Genomic DNA, 8875 nt, shown 5'->3' with positions numbered 1-8875 from the left:
TGGTGGAATGTTTTGGAACCATGTCAATGCTTTTCCTTCTAATGTCATTCCAAACCCCTCGAATTGAGTATGCAAATCGAATATATGCTCTGCTCTTAGCACTTGCTTAAAAATTGCTAAGTGGTCGTATGGATCCCTTGATCCACTATATTTTCTAACCCATTTCCAAAAATCAGCTGGTTTGATGCGTCTGTTTGGTTCAACTCCCGGTCTCCTAGCAATTGGTCCTGTTCCGAGTCCTTCAAACGAGTCTGTTGGAAATAGTGACTCATGTAGCCCTGGACTGGCCTTAGTGTCACGCGGTTTTCTACTGATGAGGTGGTTTTTGATTTCTTTACACTACTCTCAGATGATCTCTCATGGTGTTCATCTTTGGAAATTATTTCTGGTCCTTGCCCCGATATCTAATCCCTATGGAATACCCTTGGTATTTGGTTTGTTCTACCTCCTCAGGACTCATCATAACAAAGTTGTTGTTATAACAATACCTAAACAGGTAGGTTGGTAGGTCCATTGATCCCTTATCTTTGATCTTGAAGATATAGATGATCTTCATGGCCGTTAGTTGTCCTGGTTTGGCATGAGAAGTCCACAGAAGATCTTTTATGTTTCTATCTTCCCAACAATAGACTCCGATCCTAGGATTATCCGTACTAAGCCATTTCAAAGGATTCAAGTCTACTTAATCGTATCCCTCGAATCCTAAAGTTGGTGGTCCTTATTTTGCCAGTATATCTGGGATTATGGTGTTTACTTCTAACCCCCATTTGTCTATGACATCAGGGTTCTCGACTTGTAAGTACCGAGTTCCATTTTTGTCCATGTACATTTTTCCTTGTTTGTTTTCCCTAATCTCTTCTTTAAAATCAATCCCAAGGTCATCAATGCAAATAGCATACTCCTTGTTAGGGTCCAAGTAAACATGGGCTCCATGATGGTTAGTCTTGTAAAAAGATAGTATATGCTTACAGCGCAATATTGTTCCAGTTTTCGAGTGAGTTGAGTAAGAAAACATTTCGGATGTTGAATCTGAAAAAGTGTCTAGGACTTCTTCAGGAATTGTGTTCAAGGAATTTCCTTGATTCACGCTTTCTTCGGTGGATATTCTACTGGAGGTTTCTCCAAGTATGCCCTGATTTCCTAGTACATGACCAGATCTAAGGTTCATATAGACTTATGAAGCCCTAGATAGAGTAATCACCTTTGGATTGACTTTTCATCAATTCCACTTGATTCGATTGCAACTTTCTGTCAAGCCACTGATTCCGCGTCTACAACCTGATTTTTGTACAAAATTGTTTAAGTTATCTATTCTTCTATACAGACAGTAGAGTTTTGCTAATCTCGTGATTGGCCTTTGTGTATCACTTCAAATTGAGCTATTAGAATCAAAATTTGACTTTCAAATTCGACTTAGCAAAAAATTAAAGGTTTGATCTGCAATGTGGAAACTGAGTGTACATGTACCAATTTTGATCCGATTGAACCCAAAATTGCCCTGTGGCTGTTGGTCTAACACTGCATAAGGTCAAAAGTCAAAATTGATGTCTCTGGATAGCAGAAGTAAATAATCGCGATTATTTACTTTTGTCAATTTTTTATAGTTTTTTGATTGGTTTGGCAAGTATAGAACTTGTTAAAGTCCCTGGACAAGTTTCAACAAGTTTAGACAAAATCTGATCAAGTTTATCAACTGTTTTGTGTCCGCAGACTCTGATTTCGAGAATCTGGCTCAAGTCTCTTTTTTGGGATCCAAATTTCACCAAAATTGATTTGTGAGGTCTACTTGATATGCTTGACCTTGTGGTATACTCAAATTTGCAAACTCACCAAGTTTTGAAGCAGATTTAAATAATTGCGATTATTTACTCCAGCTATATTTTTAGCAAGTTTTTGCCCCAACTTTGACACAGATCTGTTAAGCACCTTTAGTTAAGATCACTAGCCAAGTTTCATCAAGTTTAGACAATTTTTGGTCAAATGGTCATCAATTATCTGTTCGAAGACTAACTTTGCAATTTTAGTCACAATTTTCAATCCAGTGATCCAAATCTTACCAAATTTGGTTTGTGGGCTTATTACAACATGGTAAAACTAGTGGTATACTAACTTGGTTAAAAAAGGTTGTAAAAGTGGACAGACGTAAATAATTGTGATTATTTACTTCTGACAAATTTTTACAAATTTTTGGTCAACTGAGCATGTACACATGTTTATCACATCAACATAAGGCTATGAATCAATTTTCAACAAGTTTGGATAAATTTTCCTCAAATTTACACTCAAGATTCAAAAAGTCAGTACAAACTTTAGTTTTTACCCAGTTTTTTGCCAGTTTAGTGATCCAAATCTCTTGGGCCTTTACAAAAGTTGTTTGTACACATGCAATGAGTCAATGGTATGAACCTTGGCCAATTTAGAGCAGAAAGTTAATAATCATGATTATTAACTTTAGGCTTAAAATGAACACTTTTTGGCAATTTTTTCAAAGACTGTTCTTATATGAGCTATTTTAAGCCTATGAATCAAGTCAAAACTTAATTTGGCTTAAAATGTCAAGAAAAAATAAATAATCCGAGTTTTGGCCAACTCTTGAAATTTTTACCTCGAAGTGTCTTTGACCTTACCAACTGGTTCAGACAACTTTTAGGCTTACTCTCTAGTCGGATTTAGTGGTTTCGAGTCTTTTCAGGCTATTTCTAGCCGTAGACCTAAAATTCTGTAACTTCCAATAACAACTCACACTTGATTCTTTCAGAGAGAGCAATGTTCTGAAATCCACATTGGATCCTACTTACCCTACTCCTAGATTCTCATGCAATGGGGTTGTGGAAAGTGTCCACAAACACTTGTTTTCTTGCGTTTTATGTTTTTTTGAGAACTGATCTTCAGACTTGTCTCATCTACCAATCATTCTCTAAATCCTACTCTATTTTTACAATCCTACAATCCTAAAGGCATTCAGCAAGTACGATTACTTCCAAGCTACCCCTACACAGCAAAAGATGACAATCTTAAACTATTTGGTTTCTAAAAGAAATTTTTGAACTCTAGGCGAACCTACAGGAAGTTAAAGGATAACTTCACAAGACGCTCGTGTTTTTCCCTAGTTTATGTCTCTTCGATCCCCGGCAGCGGCGCCAAATGTGGGACGCATGTCTAACCTCACCATCCTATCTTATTGTAGTATTAGCAAGAACCACGATTAATTTGTCAAACCATGGGATCCCCGACAACGGCGCCAAATGTGGGACGCATGTCTAACCTCACCATCATATCTTATTGTAGTATTAGCAAGAACCACGATTAATTTGTCAAACCATGGGATGAAGCTGACTCGACTAGTGCATAGAGGCTACACGAGGTTGTCAATCTCTTGGAAAACAACTAACAAATCACATCTAACTCAAGCTACACTCAAGTGATTGAAATCACCAAAAGCCAATCGCTCATCGGCAAACAATTCACATCCATTACATCATCAAAACACATCCAAACGTAGCAAAACTTCTAGGACAAGTTTATAACACCTAAGCACACATGCTTATGGTCTCAAATCCCACTTTAAATCAAGTTACAAAATCGTGATTATTAACAGCAGTGGATTTTTGACCTAGTCGTTTTTGACCCATAATGCATCTAAATGCTTAGCAATGATGCCCCAATACCCCACCTATGCTTAGTTTTCGATTTAAAAGTGTAAATTCCTAGTTATGATGAAATTAGGCCGAGGGCCAGGGACGCCAAAAGCTACAAAATACTATGAACTGCTTACGGCAATGCGTAGAGCTATTACCTGCGGTTGCAATGCACCGAACACAATCTCAATGTGACAACCGGGGAGGGAGTAGGAAGCACGAGAAGGAGAGGAGTGAGCGCCGTTAGCTCACGTTGTGTATTTCTTATCTAGAAACTTATAAAAAACTTACAAAAATTGGCTGTTATACCTTAGCCAAGGTTTTTGGGTGGTCAAAACTAATAATCTAGAGTTCTACCGAAGCTGGGAAATGATTGGCTGATACAATCTAGAAGCTTGTAGCCCCGGCTCATTAATTACAGAGTTTATCCGAGAAAATAGGAGCTACTATTCTTGATTTATCAAAATAATAAATGTTTTACAAAGAGAACTCCGAAAAATGGTGTCCGTGTTAGCTTGCTGCTAACACTGAGCAGGCTAGGGGTATGCCAAAATGGATGGTGCATACACTGCGTGACAGTAAATTGGATGCACCTTTGTCTAATCGTACTCGTTCAGGCTCTGGAAATGCATCTTATGCATCAGATGGTTATGCTTTGGCTGTGTCTAGCTTACATGATGTTGAGGAACCTTTGTCTTTTGATGAAGCATAGAATTCAGGAAATTGGATGGCGTCCATGTAATCGGAATATGATGCACTTATAGAAAATGACACATGGACTTTATGTGATTTGCCTCCTGGTAAAAAGGCCATTGGTACGAAGTTGGTTTACAAGTTGAAATGCAAGCTGGATGGTGAGATCGATCGCCATAAGGCTCAATTTGTTGCAAAGGGTTATGTGGGAAAATCCCACAACTTTGGGACTAATTTCAACGCCTATGGATTCCTATTTCCTATTAAATTTGGAAAATTTTCATTTAATTTGGGAATGTGACAAAGAGATAGATTCTCAAGAAAATGGTGGTGTTGAGAAACACCTTTTAAAATTTTTATTTTTATGTGGGTGTTTCAAAACACTTCATAAAAGAGATAGATTCACAAGAAAATGGTGGTGTTGAGAAACACCTTTTAAAATATGGGACATGTGGCACCCCATGACCCTAGGGCCATAGGATTTCCAAATGGAACATAGGCAATGTATGGCCCTTGAGCTTATACATTGCCACCCCATTACCCTAGGGCCATAGGATTTACGAATGGAACATAGGTAATGTATGGCCATTGAGCTTATACATTGCCACCCCATGGCCCTAGGGCCGTAGAATCTCCATATGGGACATGTGGCACCCTATGGCCCTTGAGCTTACATATTGCCACCCCATGACCCTAGGGCCATAGGATCTCCAACTACAAAGTAGGGCAACGTATGGCTCTTGAGCTTATACATTGTTGTGGACCTAGGGCCATAGGATCTCCAACTGGAACATAGGGCTATGTATTGGAGCTTATCTATTGTCGCCCCTAAACCCTAGGGCCATAGGATTTCCAAATGGAATATAGGGCAACTTATGGCTCTTGAGCTTATACATTGCCACCCTATGGCCCTAGGTCCACAAGCTTTCACATTGCCACCGTAGGGCCACAAGGATCTCACAAGATAGAATAAGAAAACCCTAGGACATAGGATTTTCAAATGGAACTGTGTGCACGCTTTGATCCTTGACCTCCAACATTCCCGTCCTATGGTGTGAGCCTAGGGGTGGCTGAGGTGTCTTCATAATATTTTCGGCCATTCAAGGGATATCCGCAAGTGGCATAAATTTAAAAAATAATTAAAAAGTAATTTAAAAATAATTAAAAATATTTTCTACGCTACGACAAACTTTGTGATAATGGGTTTTCAAATACACTTATTGATATCGAAGAAAAAAATAGTGCACAATTTTCGGGATAATTTTTTTAAAATTTAGCTATTTTTAGTGTATTTTTTACTATGCAGATTTTGATTCTAAAGTCAAATTTTGCTACATGGGTGTTGTTCCACTCGTACTACAAAGATATGGACATTGACAAAGCCTTCCACCAACTTTCTATTTTTCCATACTTAAAAATAAAAAATAAAAAATAAATAAATTTATAAAGCTCTTTCAATTTCGGAGCCGACGAGCTATGTCTCATTTTCGCACAAAGCTTAGAACTCTAGTAATCTCGATTGCAAACCCGTGAGAACAACCGCTACATTCAAAATTTGAATTTTGAATGTCTAACCTAACCTAACTAACCTTATCTCTCTCTTTCTCTCTCTACCACAATTTTTTCCGCGCTGTCGCTCTCTTTCTCTCTCTCGTTTCTTGCTCGAAACCTACACAGAAACCTGCATAGAGCTTGTCTTTCTCTGTCTCTCTCTCCCTCTCTCCCTACGCATACAGTTCTACGCCATCGTTGCGACGCGCACACAGATCTACACGAAGGTATCGCCACAACCTTCTACAGAAGGACTACTGTCGCAACCTCCCAAACACAGATCTATTACCATCATCGTCGCGGCCTCAACACACCTAAGTTACTGCTTGCTACTGCTGCAGCCGGTTTTAATCAAACACAGATTTACTCAGAGGTAACTTGTAGAAACCCTAATCTTTTTTCTTAATTCGGTTTTAATTGTTCTTAATAGCTAAGTTATGAATCACCTCTCTCTAGAACAATAAACAAAAATCATTAATTACATCTCTAAAACTGTAAAACTATAGACTGTAGAACTATAAAACAGAAAAATCTCTAATTAGAGATCTAAAACTGTAATACAGAATACTCTAATTAGAGACCTAAAAGTATAAAACATAAGACACTAATTAGGGACCTAAATTTGTAAAACGAAAAACTCTTATTAGGGACTTAAATCTGTAAAACAGAAAACTCCTCATAAGTGACCTAATACTGTAAAATTGTAAAACTCTAACTGCAAAAATCTCTAATTACAACAAAAAATTATAAACCTGCAAATGTAAAAGACAATAACTACAAAAAATACTGAAACTATGGATACGTGTAATTGGGTTGTGGGGAGTTGGGCACACGTTGTAAGAGGACGAGTAGAGCACGCTGTTGTATGAGGATGGATTAGGGTTCAGTTGCAGGAGGATGAGAAAAAAAAAAGAGGTAAGAAGGTGGGAAAGAAAGTGTACACTATATGTGCTTGTAAGATATGGTGTAATATAGTTTCTTTAAATTCATTTGTAGTCACTAAAATAAAACTAGACATTGAATCTTTAGAAGGGCAGACATGGTGTGGCTACATAGGGTTTCACCTCATACTAAAGAGTAACATATGGCCCTAAGGCACCCTATGACCATAAGGCCATAGGGTGGTCTCACATCATACTATAGGGTGACCAATGTCCCATCTGGCCATAGGGTGCCAATGTACAATCTCAAGGGTCATAGGGTTCCCTATGTTCCTATTGAAAATCCTATGGCCATAGGGCCATAGGATCTCCAAAACATATATATGGCACTATGGCCATAGGATCACATGGTGCTCTATGTCCGATTTAGAGACCTTGTGGCCCAAGGTCCTTAGGGTGGCAATGTACAATCTCAAGGGTCATAGGGTTCCCTATGTTCCTTTTGGAGATAGGGTGGCACTAGGGCCATAGGATCAAAGGGTGACCTATTGGAGACCTTGTGGCCCAAGGGCCATAGAGGGAATGTACAATCTCAAGGGCCATAGGGTTCCCTATGTTCCTTTGGGAGATCCTATGGTCCTCAAGCCATAGGATCTCCAAAATGAACATATGGCCCTACGGACATAGGATCACAGGGTTCCCTATGTTCCTTTTGGAGATCCTATGGTCCTCGGGCCATAGGATCTCCAAAAGGAACATAGGGCCCTACGGACATAGGATCACAGGGTGCCCTATGTCCCATCAAGAGACACTGTGGCCCAACGGCCATAGGATGGCAATGTACAATCTCAAGGGCCATATGGTTCCCTATGTTCCTTCTGAAGATCCTATGGCCCTAGCGCCATAAAATTTCCAAAAGGAACATAAGGAACCTATGGCCATAGGATCAAAAGGTGCCCTATGTTCCATTTTGAGACCTTGTGGCCCAAGGGCCATAGGGTGTTTTTGTACAATCTCAAGGGCCATAGGGTTCCATATGTTTTTTTTGGAGATCCTATGGCCCTATATCCATAGGATCACAGGGTTCCCTACGTCCCATCTAGAGACCTTGTGGCCCAAGGGCCATAGGGTGACAACCTACAATCTGAAGGGCCATAGGATTCCCTATGTTCCCTAGGGTCACAAGGTGCCCTACGTTCCATCTGAAGACCCTATGGCCCAAGTGCCATAGGGTGGCAATGTACAATCGCAAGGGCCATATGATTCCCTATGTTCCTTTTGGAGATCCTATGGCCCTAGAGACCTAGGTGCATGGGGCTGCTATGGTGCCCGTTAATATGCACCATAGAGTACCCTATGTACGTAGGCCACCCTTGGGTCCTTGGATGCCCTCTGTCTCATCTAAAGACCTTGTGGTCCAAGGGCCATAGGGTGACAATCTACAATCTCAAGGGCCATAGGATTCCCTATAACCCCTAGGGTCACAAGGTGCCCTAATTTCCATCTGAAACAATGAGGGCACCTTGTGGCCTTCGGGCCATAGGATCTCTATGTAGAGCATAGAGCAAAGAGCATAGAGAGCTTCTTACTACCATAGAGGGAACCCTATGGCCTTCAGGCCATAGAGTGTCAATATAGAGATAACAGAGGTTCTTACTATCATAGAGGGGACCCTATGGCCTTCAGCCCACAAGGTCTCCTCAATATAGAGAAAATAGTGTTTTTTACTGGCATAGAGAGCACCCTATGGACCTGGGTCCATAGGTTGCCAAAAAACTGTCATGAATGGTTTCTTTAAAACATACAGGGCACCTTGTGTCCTTAGGGTCATAAGATGTGTAGAGCATAGAGAGGTTCTCACTAGAATACAGGGGACTCTATGGTCTGAAGGCCACAGGCTCCCAATATGGAGAATAGATCGGTTCTTACTAGCATAGAAAGACCAAATAGTGCTTGGGGCCATAGGATGTCAATTTAGAGCATAGAACATAGAGCAAAGAGCATAGAGAGATTCTTACTACCATAGAGGGAACCCTATGGCCTTCAGGACACAGGGTGTCAATATAGAGATAATAGATATTCTTACTAGCATAGAGGGGACCCTATGGCCTT

The sequence above is a fragment of the Adiantum capillus-veneris genome, chromosome 2 (assembly GCF_014529385.1).
Source record: "Adiantum capillus-veneris isolate H3 chromosome 2, ASM1452938v2, whole genome shotgun sequence".
NCBI classification, from domain to species: Eukaryota; Viridiplantae; Streptophyta; class Polypodiopsida; order Polypodiales; family Pteridaceae; genus Adiantum; species Adiantum capillus-veneris.
Note: the sequence above shows the minus strand (reverse complement) of the source record.